The sequence below is a fragment of the Coenobita brevimanus genome, chromosome 8 (genome assembly GCF_032717465.1).
Source record: "Coenobita brevimanus isolate Jiangsu-jjx chromosome 8, ASM3271746v2, whole genome shotgun sequence".
NCBI classification, from domain to species: domain Eukaryota; kingdom Metazoa; phylum Arthropoda; class Malacostraca; order Decapoda; family Coenobitidae; genus Coenobita; species Coenobita brevimanus.
In genome coordinates, this window is record NC_136961.1 from 41,053,880 (window position 1) to 41,072,193 (window position 18,314).

Consider the following 18,314-nt stretch of genomic DNA (forward strand, 5'->3'; position numbering starts at 1 on the left):
TACTCGTCTCGTGATGTGTGTGCTCCAAGCCAAGGGATGGAGCCCAAACCATGCCGGTCATTGAAGTGGGTGGTGGTATTATGTCCTTTCATTTGCTCACACCTTGTCACTTTTACCAATGGCATATACAGACTACTGCGCACACCAACAGAACCTTTACATCACTTAAACTTTCACATGCATAATTCTTCCTTCACACATCCTTCCCTTCTCCACCCACACGAGGAAGGGTTAATTCTGATCTTCACTCTCCCAAGCGCGGAGAGGGATGCCGCCGCCTGGTGACACTGATATAACCTGGCGGCTCTGCTGTCCAGTTATACAAACGTCTATCAACTTACTCCCTGTTAACTGAAAGGGGAATGAAGGACTGCAAGAGAGTGGCATCTTCAGCCTGCAGTCTTTAGGGTTCTCATTCAAATGAAGCCAGGACTACAACAACAAGAACAACTACTAGTCTCATTCCGAGGAGGTCCAATCCTGCAGTGGACGTACCGGTAATATGTACTGATGCAGACACAAATACAAGGACAGTACTCCCAGTGCCTATGGTGACACTATATGATCATGAATGTGGAGCAGGTCCGTCCTTTATCATATGAACCTCCAGACAATTACTGTATTGATTAAATAATTTGAAGTGCCTATAAATATAATGTATATATATATATATATATATATATATATATATATATATATATATATATATATATATATATATATATATATATATATATATATATATATATATATATATATATATATCTATATATAATTGATAAAACAATTTGAAGTGCCTATATGTATCTATCTATCTATAAATCCATCTATCTACCTATCTATATCTATCTATCTGTCTATCTATATATCCATCAATCTATATATATATATTGATAAAATTATTTGAAGTGCCTATCTCTCTCTCTCTCTCTCTCTCTCTCTCTTTATACATATATATATATATATATATATATATATATATATATATATATATATATAGTTAGTTAGTTAGTTAGCTAGTTAGCTACTTATTTCTACAGATTATTATACACTTTAAGAACAACATTCATTTATCTATTTATTTACTTACTTATTTGAAAGCGATGATAAGAAATATGGAAGTGAACAAGGAAGTAAAAAAGTCGCTGCATGATAGTATTGTGATACCAACTCTAAAGTATGGAAGTGAAGCTTGGACCTTGTTGGAAGGACACAAGTCAAGAGTGAGAGCAGTGGAAATGAGTTATGTGAGAGAAGCATATGGGGTTACACGACGAAGAGACAGACTGAGAAATGAGAAAGTGAAGGAACGTTGTGGTGTGGATGTGGATGCGATAGAAAGTGTTAGGAGAAATGCACTGAGATGGTTTGGCCATTTGGAAACGGTGGAGAGAGAGAGAGAGAGAGAGAGAGAAATGGGAGAAATGGAGTTCCCCCGAGCTAAGCCCTGTATTGGACTATATAGCCCCGCTAGGGTTACAGGAGCGAGCTACCACTCCCGGCACGGCAGCCCGGGCGAGGCTCGAACTCGCAATCCCCCGATTACAAGTCCGGCGCGCTACCACTGTGCTACCGCGCCCCCCCAGAGAGAGAGAGAGAGAGAGAGAGAGAGAGAGAGAGAGACTGACGAGGAGGTGTATGTGAGGTGGAGGGGGTGAGAGGGAGGGGGAGGCCGAGGATGAGGTGGAGGGATGGATTGGAGACGTATATGAGAGAGAGGAGGTGAGCTGGGGGGAGGGCAACGAAATGGCAGGGGAAAGGGCGACATGGAGGCGATTTGTTTGTGGCCACCCCTTATGGGATTAAGGCGTCTGACAATAGAGAGATAGATACTGCAGATATTTCTACACTAAATTATACAATTTAAGAACAACGGGTGTTTGAAAGGGCGTTCATTAACTTTTTTACAATTACGTCGTTCTAAGTTAAATAAGGACGACAGGTGGTAGCAAAAATAAAGAAGGGGGATTAACCTACCACTATACTCTGTTTACCGTAAAGGTCCAACTTTCCTCTTTCACGTAGCTCAGAGACAAAAAGACAGTGTAATGACTCTGCATCATTTCCATAGCACCTCTTCGTGACTAGCACCATATTCTAGTGTTAATCCAGTGTTACAACTCAGCATTCAAGACAGAGAGATGACAATGTTAGGCCAAGTTCGAGTAAAAAGAGTATAATTGTCTTTAAAAAGAAGGGTACAAAGTAGAGTTCACCCTCGGATTTCAAGTAATAAATGGTACCCGTGAACTAATCTCATACAGCTATTCATGTGAAGATTACAAAAACAAAGGCTGGGGGTCTACATAAGTTATTCCTTTCAAATTCTCACAAAGGAAATCGAGAACAAGATCCATAGATTTTGAGTTGAGTTGGTAGTTTGTGTTTCACAGACTGGAGGGCGTCGGCAAAGGGAAGGCATGCTGAGAAGCTGACCAATTGTTTATACATAAAACAACACCAATTATGCATTAACTCCTTCAACCTGAGAACGTATTATTATGTCTATTTTTACCACTTACAATAGGTTTTATTCAGATAAGATTTTTTCTTTTACTGGAGGGGTTAGATAAATGCTATTAACCCTTTCAAGAGAGGCGTTTCCCTTCAAATTCAATAAAAATGTCAGATAAATCAACAGAAAAGGACATCATATTCAAAGGGTTATTTGGACAGACAAGAGGAGAGTGTGTAGAGAGACGGTGCTGCGTGTCCGTGTGCTTTTGATTCATAAGAGGAAATTCTGTACTTTATTGGATACGATACTTTGAGTCGAATCCTCGTCTGCATAGGAAGAGAGTCGTATCCTCGTTGACATAGGAAGGGAGTCGTATCCTCGTAGGCATAAGATGGAAGTCTTATATTGGTCGCCATAGGAATGGAGTCCTATCTTGATTGCCATATAAAGTGAGTCCTATCTTGGTCGACCTAGCAAGCTTTCTAAAATTAGAACATTTTCATTTGTGATGCAGATATTTTTTTCAACATTAAACCTTTCTGTAGGATCGCGTCATTTCAGCTTGGTCTTGCTGCTACCATATCACTTTATTCAACTTAGGAAATATCTCTCATACTGAAAGGGTTTAAGGCTGTATTTCTTTTTTAATGCAAGAGAAGGGGAACCAAAGGCTAGGAGCCCGGAAGACTGTCCCATCAAAAAAAAAGGAGCAAAATTCAAGATATGTTCATATTGAGATGCCAGATTACATTGCATTTAAAAGACTGGAGTTCATAGGCAGAAGGAAATACAGACAAAGAAAGAGTACCAGCGCATCTCTCACTTCCCGTTCAAAAAGTCCACCATAAACTGAACAAAATCCTACAGAAATAAAAATAATAAAAAGACGAATACCTCTCTGACCTGAATAGATCGACCTTCTCTTTGTATGTCCCTGATATCTTTGCAAAATGGACATACTATTCATAAGAAAATATAAGAAAATGCAATACGCCCTTTACTCTAACTAGGCCTAAAATTTCAATCTCGCCATCGTCGATCCTGAGTTGTAACAATAGATTAGCACTAGAACATGGTATTGGTCACGAAGATCCATGGACAGGGTGGAGAGCTATCTTACGGACTCAATCTGCCACTGAGCTACGTAGAATCAGGACCCACCTGCGTAGAATAAGCTGCAAAAGGACGAAAATCTGGCCCAAGTTAAGGTAAACAAGCCGATAACCGACGATGGCCAGCTCCAAGCAGACCAAGTTTTGTCCCACCCGAGGTACAAATTATATGTGTCACTGCCAGCAACTAGAGTGAGTTTCGACGCTAAAAGTCATTTGTGTATGGAAGTACTCCAGTGCAACATTCCCTCCAAGAATCATAGCCCTAGCTTAATAATCTTCGGAGCCTTAGCATTTCACGTGAGGAAGGTCGTAATTTTAGTCTTTCCATATTTTCTACACTTGATGAACTTTGACCCCTGACCCGGCAGACATAGGTCATGCAAGTACTAAGCACACCTGTAGTACTCATCAACGTCTATAAGTATTCAAAGTTTCATTTGATTCCACCCACCCACTATGGAACTGAGGAACTTGAAATTCGCGGAATGTCCCACCAGAGGTACAACCTCTAGGTGGTGCTGCCAGTGACTGGAAGTGATTTTCGACACTAAATGTCATTTTTGTATGGAGGTACTCCAGTGCAGCATTCCATCCAAGAATCATGACCCTGATTTAATAATCTTTGGAACCTTAGCATTTTGCACCAGCATAGTCGTGATTTTAGCTGTTTACACCGCTTTTGCATCTGATGACCTTTGACCCTGACCTGGCCAATGTAGAACATAGGTGTACATAGAAAGTTGTAGTACTAGTCAATATCTATAAGCATGCAAACTTTCATTCAATTCCATCAAGCCGCTTGGGAACTAGGGGTGAGGGCATTTTTGAAAACCAGTACTGGTTGCTAGGGACACTAAAGCCAATATTCGCATGGTTGCCACATGAAAACTAGAGGAGAGAGGGGAAAAATGGATGGCACACTTCCAATAGCGATTGATCTCAAGATTACGCCTAAGAAGTCAGAGCTTTCTACGCCAATTAACAATGCTTCTACAGATCAAAATGTGAAAAGTACGAAAAAGGCGGTTTTCGGCCGTTCCTAGGCAACGAGTAGTTACCTAGCAACCAAAACCTCGCGGTCACAACTAGGTCATAGACTGGTCATTGTGTTCAAGTTTGGTCGGAATCGGTCAATTCTGAAAGGTAGAAATGCCTGCCACAATTAAACAAGAATCAAGGCAAGAAAATGCAGCTAACAATAAGGGCAGCATCAGCTGGCCAAAAGATTGCAACATGGTATAGGCAGAAATAAACTGGTAAGGATGAAGTGTCAGAAAACAATCTAAGCCAAAGAAAGTGGTGTCATAACAATCCAAGCCCAGGAGAGTAAGACCCTAGGAATATCTGCACCTAGGGATTCTCCTTCTTGAACCACCTCTTCCCGTTGTGTCATTGCTGCGTTTCAGGTTTGTTGGCTAAATTCTTTTCACCTTAACAGCCCAGTTTGTCGTCCTTTTGCAGCTTACTTCACGTACCTCGGTGGCAGAAAAAAAAAAAAAAAATGATACTGCTCTATAACTTTTCGTAGCACTTATTCGTGACTAGCATAATTTTCTAGTGTTAATCTCTTGTAACAACTCAGACCTCAAGATGGGAAGATTGCTGTTTTCGGCCAAGTTAGAGTAGAAAGAGTATGATGTACTTTCTTCCTTATTTACTGAAGTGCTGTGCCTTGGGATGTTTGTATCGAATACGTACCGTGTGCATCATACTCCTTTTACACAAACTTAGCCTAAAATTGCCATCTCACGGTCTTCAGTGCTAAGCTATGAAAATACTTACCGTGAGAATACGGTGCTAGTTGCGAAGAAGTGATTTGTAAACGATGTAGAACCATAGCATTGTCTTCTGCTACTGGGCAACGTGATATAATCTCTAACAGCATAAAAATGTGGGTCAGGTTAAGGTGAACGACCTAGAGTCCAGTCTGATGAACTAATCAGGCGTTATATCACGCCTAGGTCACAAATGATCCTGATTGATCGATGCTGGGGTAAAGAATAACAACCTCATGGTATGTTTAAAATGAAAGAAAAAGAAACAGTTTTGTGTACCCTTCTTTACATTTTCAGTCCACTGGTTGTTCTCATTATGTTCAAGCTAACATCAAAGTGTTCTATTTAGCTTAAGAGACACGTTCGTAGGGTGTAGGATTTAATAAAGCCTATACCTAACTCCGTCTCCTCTCATCTTGCCGACAGCTAAAGACCCGATAGTATTACTGATTCACACATCCTGGGATTGAGTAACTTTCCTACTACATTTTCTCATGTTTGTCTATGAGAAGTCTCAGTCCTTATTTCAGAAGGAATTATAACTCCATAACTAGGGCGTACTTTCACAGTAAACACAGCTTCGACATTTGGTAAGAATTTCTTTACTTGAACAATTTGATGGCACTGTGAAATCAAGGACCAAAACTTTTTTTCTCATTGGAAGAAATACAGTTCCGAGTGATGAATGAATATCCTGTATGTATGGCTCAGTTTACTCGGTGCTCTGTCGATAATTTAGGGTTTTCCTTCTTCTGTTGGGATTCTGTTTAACCCATTTTGTAATACCTTGGGCGAGATTAGAATAGGGAAGGTGCTCTTTAAGTGATCAGAGATGAGAACTGGCTGGAAAAGCGAATTGAATCCCAGAATGAACCAGTGAATATGCTATTGATTTAAATTTCTTCAAAACAGACTTTAATAATCTTCAGCACGACCAACCGACATTTCATATAAACACCCTTGCTAGCATAGAGTGGGGTGATGATAAAGCCGCTCAGCGCGTGGGAGGAATGTTGGGCCAGAAGCAACACAGTATCAAATATACATATAGTTTTAAGGAAAATAACACCATAGAGGTGGATGAATCGATAGATGTCTTAAAATGAGAATGACGTACTTGCCGAGACCTCTTGATTTTGACAATTGAGTGGCTGATTAAGTGATCGATTCCATTAAAAAGATCATGACTGCGTAACAACAGAGGTCTTTGCCGCCGTTCAAGAAGAGTAAATGCAGAACAGTGATAAAATGCATACGGTATGTATACTTATTTACATAGCAATATAATAAAAAACACGAATAAAAATAGCCACTGTGAAGTTTAGCACGGGCAAAAGGAAGACCGCATGAGATTTGCAGACTGCAATAACAATTATTGTAATCCCTTCAGAGCAAGGACGGCTTATAACCCTTTCCACTACAATGACGTATTATCAGATTCATTCTTAACCCTTTCATTACAATGACGTTATATACCCTTTCTTTCCTCTCCACTGCAATGACGTCATACCAGTCATTCTTAACCCTTTCCTTGGCAACGACGTCATATCATAGTAATTCTTAACCTCTTTCGCTACAGTGACGTCATACCATAGTCATTATTAACCCTTTCAATTACACTGACGTCACATCATAGTCATTCTTAACCATTTCCACTACAGTAACGTCATATCATAGCCATTCACTCCTTTCACTACAAGAGCGTCTTATCATAGTCATTCTTATGTCCAAAAAGCTTCATTCAACTTAGGTCAGACTTTTCGAACTGGATGGGTAAACCCCATCACTAATAGGTTCCTCACCAAGTAAAATCGTCTGGTAGCAGCAAGACCCGGTTGCAAATGACGTCTCTTGGTGATGGAGTTAAAGCGAAAAACTCGAAGATAAAAGAGGTGCCAGTGTCCTCTTTTAGTGTTGGAGATACCAAAAGGGTCCTTGGTGGCGACTGCTGTATTCTTTAGTAGAACAATACGTGTTTTCCCATAGAAGTTTCAGGTCTAGACTAACTACTATGCTCAGATACAGGAAAGAGAGAGAGAGAGAGAGATGATAAAGACGTACAGAAATACAAGATAATACATGTCACAGAGGTGCCACCGTTGAAAGAGGTAAGTGCAGTGCAGTGGTTTATCCAGAAATCACTAGAAGAGGAAAAATATGTACAGTAGATGAATGCGAATCGACTGCACGAAGATAATTAACTTTCTGATGAACGAGACAACAGTTACTCTCTTTCACCTAAGGCAAGATGATTTATCCAGCTAAGTGAGTCATGGGAGCCAAAGATAATTTAATACTGGAAATATTAATCTCATGAACGGGAAAACTCTTCTATTCCATCCCGGCCAAAATCAGACGATAGAAACTGGAGTCTTAAGTTAGGCATTATTTCTAAGTGCTAACCTTCCCCTAGAACACAAATAGCAGCAGTTGATTTATTTTTTACTGATGCTGTTGGTCGCTGTGTAACCTTAGCATGGAATGTGTGTCTCGGTACAACTGAGTTATACATCCTAAATAATACGTTGTAACGCATTTCATATCCGTTCATTCATTTTTCATTCGGACCGTGTGAGGGCTATGGTTATCTGAAGTAGCAACAATACTTGTACTGTTCCGACTGTACCAGCTGCTCTTTGAATAATGATAATAATAATAATATTTCTGCAGTGATGTATAGCTTTCCCTGATACAATGGCAGTTTAGTTTGCCGTGTCCTAATCCATCGTATCCAGTTCTTTCTTATCTCGCTCCATAAGCATCTCTCCATTTCGATGGTGTTCTGCAGGGCGACATATTTCACTCTTGTACGTATGTAAAATACTTTCCTTACTGTAATATAAGATCTCATAATTAGGACCGACAGTTGACGTATACTGAATAGTTCCTGACTCCTCTGGTTCTTTTTCATATAATTAATGTCCCCTGTATTAGTCCATGTGCCTCGCCCGAAGTCAGCAGGTGATGAGTGCAGGTGTGTAATGCAGAGACAATACATATCGGCAGTCGATGGTGTTTTGTTGATTGAGATATTTTACTCATTGGCGTAAGAGTACTGATTCACTGGTCAACAGCCAAAATGGTTCTGACTTATTCTCAACTGTTTCTAATTAATTTGGTACCCACGATTTCCACTCTGACCCTTATTATTTGGCTCTCACGTAGCCTTGACGTTGCACATCATAATTGTGGGAAAATTCCTTGAAGCGTGCATATTCGTTCAATAAGTGTCCATAAGTCTACATATCACAAAAAATATCAAACCTAAAGTTTTTCTTTATATCACATACTAAGCACATGCTTCTGCACTTCGCTTTTGCGTTTGTAGGAGCAATTACTCTCACGCTGTAAAGTCCAGCAATAGTCGCCCATCATGTTTGGACTGAATCGGCCTTGATATCGGCTCTCCATTATGGCAATTTCTTGGTGAAACCTTTCACCATGTTCATCACTGACATCGCCAAGATTAAATGAAGAGAAGTCCAAATGAAAATGGAGTAAACGTATCTTGAGTGACGTTCGGGCACCGAGTGCATGGTAATGCTTCAACATCTTTTCCCCAAGCTCCTCATAATTCGGCGCTCGAAAATTTCCTAGGTAATTCTTGGTATGATTACAGTATAAAACGAACTGATTACAGTATAAAACGAATTTGTGGACCATTGAAAACACCTGCCTTTACTCTGACCTCAGATACAATGCCTTGGAACTTCGTTAGCAAATAGTGGAAGCCAGTATCATCTTGACCCATGGCCTTCACAAAGTTCTTCCTGATCAAAAAGAGGTTTTGACGACATTGAACCTTCCAGTCATATCTTTCGATCACACTGGCCATTCCTTTTGTGTGTAATTCTTAGCGTCTGCTTTGCTGTCTCATTATCAAAGAAAAAACATGTGTTTTGTGTAGCCTTGCTGAAGTCCTAGAAGCAAGCAGATCATTTTCAGGTCTCGACAGAAACAAAGTTCTCATAATTTCATGACTTCCATTCATTCCATGGGCATGCACAATTGGAACAAAAGGAAGTTCATTTCGTTTATGGAGCAGGACTGCCATCAGTGTTTGCTTCCCAGAATCTATAAACAACCGCCATTCTCCTGTTTGATAAAGACAAAACTGACAAAGGTGTTGTATTAACGATACAACATCATAACAGTAACAAAGCATGTCGTCCATCCTGAAGAACACTGAGAGCTCTTCATGTCTGTGACAGAGGGTGGTGGTACACACTCCATCTTGCAGCAGGTTACATTGTTTGAGTCGAGATCCAAGCAGTTCACCTTTCTCCTTGGGCAGGTTAAGGTCTCTTATAAGGTCATGCAGCTCTACCTGACTGATGAGATGCAGCTCCTTGCTCTCTAAATCTTCTTGAAAGTTGGCATCCATGCAACTATCCTCCTCACTAGATTCTGATTCACTTGTGATACTTAATGAAGGAATTGGAACTGGAAGCTCAGGGCCATGGGGTATTGGCCTAAGAGCAGACGGTACGTTCGCATACTTGATCTTGGGCCGGGTTTTCACTGAATACCCTTTGGTGTTAGTGAGGCAAAAGTAGCAATCAGTACAGTGATCCTTTGGTTCGCGCCAAACCACTGGTATGGCGAAAGGCATACCTGATGGCCGTTTGCCATGTATCCATTCACTCATGTGATTTACAGAGGGCTTGCATGGGGTGCTCACTTCATGTCTTGATCACCAACAGGGCATTGAAGTAATCTTTGTAAGCGGCTTTAACATTCCTTATAACGGGCTTCTTCAGGCTTTCAGGTGTTTCTTCAGAGCCCGCAGATGTAGCAAAATGTGTCTGATGCATTCATACAATTACAGCACTCCATTGCATGTCAACATAGGTCAAGGCACGTTGTAGCAATAACGAAAATCTGAAGTGGAATAATGGCAAATATAAGATTACCCTATGAATGCGTTCCCAACACACACACACACACACACACACACACACACAAAACTGCTTCATCATGGGAATTTTTTTTTACCAGACTTACTGCTGTGGCTGATTCACTTTGAGTTGCTAAATATCTGTGATTCAGGTGCTTAACTGAAATTGATATAACCTCCACAAGAACTAGCTGGTTTGCACCTTAATATGCTGTATCTATCTGTATGACAGGAGTCGGGTAGGATTTTCCCACGTACGAGCAGATTTTCCTATGGTATACTGATTATCAAAAACTGGATTTGCTAGAGAAAATTAGATATCATATTCGATATTTACAGGGTTATGTTGCTTAGAATCACCTCAAAATTCTAGAACCATAACACTTTTTTAATTTTGTCGACCTGTGGTTTAGCTTTATGTGTCTTTAGGCGTTAGTGTATGTTAGCGATTTTATTGTTAGTTTAAGCAGCTTTAGGATGTTAGCTTAGGATTTTTTAATTATTTCCTTCATTTATACATCTTTTAAGTTAATCACATTAATTAATAATAAATGAATAAAAATATAATCATTTAAAAGATCTTCATCATCCGGACCTCTACCGTCACATATGCCTGTCTGATAGAGTCAATCCAAACGCTGTCACGTTAAAAAGGGGTGCCAAATCCCAGGTTATGCGCTTCTGTGCACAAAATTCATCCAGCCAGCTTGATCTATTGTCAGTCCCTTAGCCTTACCAACTTACATACCTCCCTTCCTCACACACTTATCGACCATATCCCTCCACCTTCTTCTTGGCCTACTTCGCTTCCTCCCTCCTTCAAATTCGCGCAGATATACCTTTTTCAACACTCTATTGTTATTTATTCTCTACACATGACCAAACCATCTCAGTACACTCTCTTCGATTCTGGTGTCCACAAACTTTCACACTTCGCGTCTTTCACGAATCACATTATTCCGTATCCTATCCATTCCCTGTACTCCACATACATTCCTCAGCAGTCCTACCTTCACTGCGGTTATTCCTGACTTTTCATTTTCATGCCACACCATAGTCTCACATCCGTATGTTAAAGTTGACACTAACACTCCATGTAAGCCTCGCGCGGCTGCAACACTCAAGCCTCTGTTTTTTATCAAGGCCTTCATAACACCAGCTACTCTCCCTCCTTCTTTCACTCTACTTTCCACTTCTTTTGCACAGTTTTCTCTTTTTCCTATCACCGTACCCAGGTATGGTATTTGAACTCTCTCACCAATTCCAGTCTCTCTCCATTCACCATAACATCACACTGGGAGTCACCTTTTCTCTCAATAACTATCACTTTACTCTTTTCTGCATTTACTGTCAAGGCACAACGTTCACAGACATCTACAAAACTCTGCACTAGTCTACCAAGCTCTTGTCCGGTATTTGCAAGTTGCACTGCATCATCAGCTTACAACAAATTTGAGATATTCCATCCACAACCATTCATTGCCAACGCCATCCCTCTCTCCATTACTCGTGTTTTTACTCCTCTCATAACCTCATCCATTTAAAAGATAATACCAGAAATTAAAAAAAATTAAGAACAAGGCTCAATGACCAGGGCCTTCGGCCCAATGGTCTCTAGCCCCCCCCCCCAACCTCAAAAGAAAACTCCCTTCACCGACTCCCTTCATGTCATTTTAACTGTTTTTTCTTTGATAATTTTCACATTATGTCCCTACCAGCTCGGGCTCGCCTCCCTCACCTTGTTCGCTACACACATCACACGTATTCTTCTCGCCTCTTTATTTCACATTGTCTCTCACAGTGAAACGTCCAGTACCCAACTCAACAACCTCAATCCTGCACTAATTTATCTACAGCCTAAATATCGTTGTCATTTCATATTTCTGTGCAGTAATCTCTCTGTAATCTAAATCGTTTCATGTGTCGACTCAATAATCTAAGACCCGCCGATGCAAAATCTAATTTTCAGCATACGAGTATTACGCTACAGTGATCTATACTGTATACAGCCTTAACCAACTCATGGTATGGACATCTGTAGCATTCTACTCTAGTCAACCTCAGATGATTTTGTTCAGCTGTGAGAAAATCGCAGAAGTCTGAAGAGTTAATAAATGTCCCTATAGTGACATATTTACAACCTGAATACCTTTCACACTCATTACTGCCAGCTTTATATTAGCCTTTCCTATACATTAACGTCTTTTTTCATTTTATTACTGCTGTTTCCAGACACAATTAACTTAGACCAGCGCTTTATCAGTAAAAGGGTTAATGTTGACTGTTTCCCACCCTTCCAGGTCGAAATGATTCTCAAAGGTTCGATAAAAACGTTTAAGAATAGCACACACACACACACACACACACACACACACACACACACACACACACACACACACATATATAGATAGATAGATAGATAGATAGATAGACAGATAGATAGATATCCACAAGGAAAAGAAAAGACGAAAATGTCCCGAGCTCTAACGTGTAATCACAGCTTCTCCCCTGAAGATGTGATTACGCGAAAGTACTTGACATTTTCGTCTTTCCTTTTCCTCGTGGATATCAGCATGTCCATGAATCACACGTAACCTAGTGATTTCTCTCTCTCTCTCTCTCTCTCTCTCTCTCTCTCTCTCTCTCTCTCTCTCTCTCTCTCTCTCTCTCTCTTAATTACTTATTTATATGCATATATATATTTATTTATTTATTTTTATATGTGAATATATATATATATATATTTATTTATTTATATGCAGAGAGAGAGAGAGAGAGATAGAGAGAGAGAGAAAAATTACTAGGTTACGTGTGACCGACAGATAGATCGGTAGATAGATGGATAGATGGACTGGTATTTAGATAGACAGATAGGTAGATATAGATACATATCGAGATAAATCACTAGGTTACGTGTGATATAGATAGATGGATCGATAGATAGGTAAACAGATGGGTAGATAGACAGATAGATATAGATGTATATCGAGATAAATCACTAGGTTACGTGTGATGTATATCTATATCTATATCTATCTATCTGTATATATATCTATATCTATATCTATCTATCTGTATATATATATATATATATATATATATATATATATATATATATATATATATATATATATATATATCGTGGGTCGGAAAAACAAAACTACGTGAGAGATTGTAATTTATTCTTTGACGTTTTGACCAGAAGCCTCTGATCTGAACAAGAAGAAGCAGCCACAGCGTTCACTTATCCAGTCACTACAAATGGCTTCTGCTAAGTTTATTAAAATCGTCTGGAGGTTGGAAGATTAAACCAATAGAATACGTGACCTAATGAAATCTGTTTGGAAATGTATCACATCATATATCAGCATGAATCTAGTCTACTGTTTTATGGGCACACAGAGTCCTATTAGAAGTGGTTTTGGAGATTTCGCGACCAGTCTTCCTTAGCTATTTATTTTACACATTTAATGGTAATATCATGTGCAATGTTACTGCTACATTTATGTCGATATTAAAATATCAAAAGCATACATAAGAATGCTGAAGTGCAATACGAAGTACTAAGAAGCCTCCTTTACCAACCAAAGTATGGCCCAGGGAACGAAAGTACTGAAGAGATTATGGCAGAGTTAGACATTTATCACCCATACAAGGAAATACGGAATTTGTAAGCTGCAGATATGACCAGAGCGCAATTGCACTAACCTGACGAAGGAACGGAGGGTCGGTTTCATTTATAACCAAGAATAATTAGTCCTTCCACAGAGTAGTCGATCACTGTATTTCATGCAACCCCAGTTTATTATTCAAGTTATGTGAGTAGCCCAGTTCCTCCAAGTAAAAACAAACCAGCTCCAATGATATTATTTGTAAAGACATTTTCTGAGGCGAAGGCTCGACTAAGAAGTTTGACTTTCCTAGACTATTTCCTTTATATGTATCATGGATACTTGCATTATTCTGACAGAGGGGGAGACGATGATGTTTGACAATGTATGACCAGCTTGCCATTGACCACTTGAGAGTTTTGGGTTACAAGGAAGTTCAAAATATCGACAACGATGATTTTCGTAGTATGAGCACTAATCAGATAAATTTCATATGAAAATACATTTGGCATAACCTCAGGTACTTGCTGAACATGTTATGCTCCGCTTTAGCCGTAAATAAAGAAAATAATAAGGAATTTCTCAAACACTGTGAAAAGATGAACGATCTTTGGTATTTTATGCCTTATTAACAGCTAAATCGAAATATAACATTGTTTAGCAAGTATTTGACATTATGCCAATGGTATTTTGATAAGATATTTATCTATTCTAAATGCGATTAATGCTAATTATCCAGAAATTATCATTGTCGATATTTTGAACATTCTTGTAGCCCAAAATTCGCAAGTAGTCAGTTGGAAGAACCGATCACACTGATGGACGCAGACCCATATTTCTATAGGCTTCGGGTATTTCGTTGGGCCTCTTCCTCGGCGATTTGTTATACCCATCAGAGCTTTAAAATCGTTTTGTATTTTACTGGTCCGGATTTTGTCGATATTAAACAGATGAACGAAAAAAAGAATATATGGTGTTGGATGGAGAAACAAATTTTGCTAAGCGACGCTAGGGAGACTCTTTGGCACCTAGAATGTAGCCCTCAGTTTCTCTCCTTGTCCCATCATCATCCACCAGTACATTTGGGCCCTGGGGTGGGATTCTCGAAGATATTATGTACGATCAATTCCCTGTCGTAACTTAAAAACTGTTTTTGCAGGAAGAACAAGGGACATGGGAAGGTTCGCCACTCTCCTCTCCTTGTTCTCCCTACAGAAAACAGATATACCCAGACCAAAATATTCCTCTCGTAACCAGACTTTTTTGGGGGAGGCGGGGGGAACGGGAGACATGAGAACACTCTATTCTCCTTTCCTTGTCCGTCCTGCAAAAACAGCCAGAGTTACAAGCAATCCATCGTAAATACCTGTGAAAATCCCCTCCCTAGATGGAGGGTATATTTTTGACTTGGTAAAAACTGATGTATTGCGTTAATGAGCCTCGTGCAGTCGATAGATATAGTTTTATGCTTTTCTTGTCAATACTACAGGGTGGCCCATATATAACTCTCCACTTCCACTCCACCGGGCGATATCTCGTGTGTTGTGGGAACGGTTCAGTCAGTATTATTAGTATGTACCCTGCATCATTTGATCATTTCCTGCTCCATCTACCACAGTCACGCCCACACTATGCCGAGCGAGCCGTCCCCGCAACACATAAAATACTGCCACGTGAATTTCTATTGGAGTGCTACCCTGTATATGTCGAAACGACCATCGAAACTTATTCTTTGGTTAAAGGAAAATCATCACGCTGTAGTGAATGCGACCGCCCAAACGCATGTTCAGTAAAAATGTTGTGTAATTGAGTCGGAGGGAGCGGTGACATTTGAAGCTGTTTGGTGAGTGCGGTGACATTTGAAGTTGTTTAGTAAGTAGGAGGACTGCTTCATCTAAAAGAACGAATTGTCCAAGATCAACACCCATAGTCAGACATTAAAAAAAAAAAAAAAAAAAAAAAAAATCAGTGACGAGACCTTTGGTAGCTCCGCCCATCATTGTCCTTTCCTCTCATAGGCTAACACGGTGCTCAATACTTACTTGGATAAACAAAGGAACGCTCGTCTGACAAGTTGCTTTTTTCACAACAATTCTCCAAGAATTGACAATGAGGAAATTAGCATGTGAACCGGGTGTAATCTGTTCCTGGAGCGAGGGGAAGAGCAGTGGCTGGTAACCTTTCCCGTGTAGGACAGCCTGCCAATCAAGACTAAGTCACTGAAACAAAATCACAACGTGGACAAGAAGTTGAGACTCTCCCGAACATTTTCTCGCCGAATTGAGAATGAGGCAATTTGCTGTGTATTCTCGGCTCTTAAGTCGGCTTGCTGGACTCTTTTCCCCTACCGTTTCATTTTTCCACATGCACATATTTTTTGTATGTTATCTAGGCCATTTATCTCGTTAACAAAAAGGGATAAATAAGAAAAAAAAAAAGGAAAATATAGTAAGCAAAATCAACTGATAAGTAAGAGACTCTACAAAGCCTCCTCAGCCTACGAGAATAGGAATCCCTGAGCCATTACAAGTGTAATCTTTCCTTGAGCGATGGTCGTACAAATTACCCAAGTTTTGTTGAGAAGTTTGACGTGCCACAGTCGCCGATCTGGGGGACATTTTACCTTGATGAGGGGTGTGAAATCGCCACCAAAAACTGTCCATGTAAATGTCTGTGACAAAGAAACAACACATTTACCAGGTTTTGATCAACACAGGTGGGGATTTCCTGTGTGCAAGCTTTTTTCAGGCATATCTAATTAGGAACTATCTAGTCCGTGCATGACTTCATTTGTTTGGAGAATATTTCGAAACAATGATCCAGTTTGCGCCTGATATAAGAATAAAAAAAATCTAGATACGAATTACTTCCCACACGACTAAATTCTTTAGGGAATGCAGATACATCGCAGCCCTATTGGGCCGCTCAACACATCATTAAATAAAAGCTGTTTCTGGACGGCGCTTTGCATTGCTCGAAACCAAGGATTTATGCGTCGACCAAGGATCAAGTACTCTGCGGCCCCACCGGGCCTCTCAGCAGTAAAACTACCGGGAACAATTAGGGATTAAAATACTCCTTTAGAAAATGTTAATCAACGTCGATCAAGGATCAAGTACTCTGCGGCCCTACAGGGCCTCTCAGCTGTAAAACTAACGGGAACAATTAGGAATTAAAATACTACGTTAGAAAATGTCAATCAACATGAAATTGAAATGGGCCCATCTGTGACTCATTTGCGACTATCTTGGGAAGCTTCATTGAAATCTATTTTCCAGTCTGCTACAATACACATACAAAAGAAACACACGCCAAGGATTGCAGTACGAATATAACAGATACAGACAGGAAAAAAATATCTTTGAATATGATGGCCTTATCTAGACAATATTTGTTGTAGACAGGAATACTCTACATAACAACGACAAAAATATATATATATATATATATATATATATATATATATATATATATATATATATATATATATATATATATATCCGTTACTGTACTTTACAATGACAAATATATATATATATATATATATATATATATATATATATATATATATAATACACAGGCGGTGGCTGAATCGGTAGAGAAGCGGCTTGCAATCCTGATGGTCCCAGGTTCGAATCCCGGGTGGGTCAGGGAACAGTTTAAGGATTTGAATTTCATAAAAAGCAGACTTTCCTGACCTACCAGATGACCCGCCGACATGTAAAAAATGCCCCCGCTAATACCAGTACACCAGTCCTGTATTAGACAGCCCTAGCATGTATTCAATATGGACGGTGGGTGTTAGCGCCGAAGTGGTGACATGTGGAGGTGTAGGAGGACTCCTGGGCCTTGGGATAGGCTACTGTCCCCAAGATATGGGTCCTGAAGCCTTTGCCCAGAGTCGGACACACAATATATAAATATATATATATATATTAATTATTTATTTATTTATTTATTTATTTATATATATTTTGTTACTGTACTTTGCAATGACAAATATATATACGAGTGTGAATGTATATATATATATATATATATATATATATATATATATATATATATATATATATATATATATATATATATATTTATGTATATATATATATATATATATATATATATATATATATATATATATATATATATATATATATATGGGGTTTATTGCTCACGTAATGCCACTCAGGGATGAGTGAGGTTGGTCACTCTCATCTTAAACGTCAGGACCAATTGCCCAGCCCCGGGCTCCTACGCTCCTCATGGGGCAATGTAGGATTGGATGATATATATATATATATATATATATATATATATATATATATAATATATATTTATATGTTTATATATATTCCGTTACTGTACTTTACAGTGACAAATATATATAAGAGTGTGTGTGTGTGTATATATATATATATAGATAGATAGATAGATATATATATATATATATATATATAT

At 39.2% G+C, this 18,314-nt stretch overlaps 1 non-coding gene across 1 annotated transcript; it reads right to left on the reverse strand.

The window, feature by feature from the left end:
* Positions 1-1,507: 1,507 nt before the first annotated feature.
* On the reverse strand, positions 1,508-1,579 carry TRNAT-UGU (transfer RNA threonine (anticodon UGU)). The gene has a single exon. It is a non-coding gene; the product is annotated as a tRNA-Thr (tRNA).
* Positions 1,580-18,314: the final 16,735 nt, after the last annotated feature.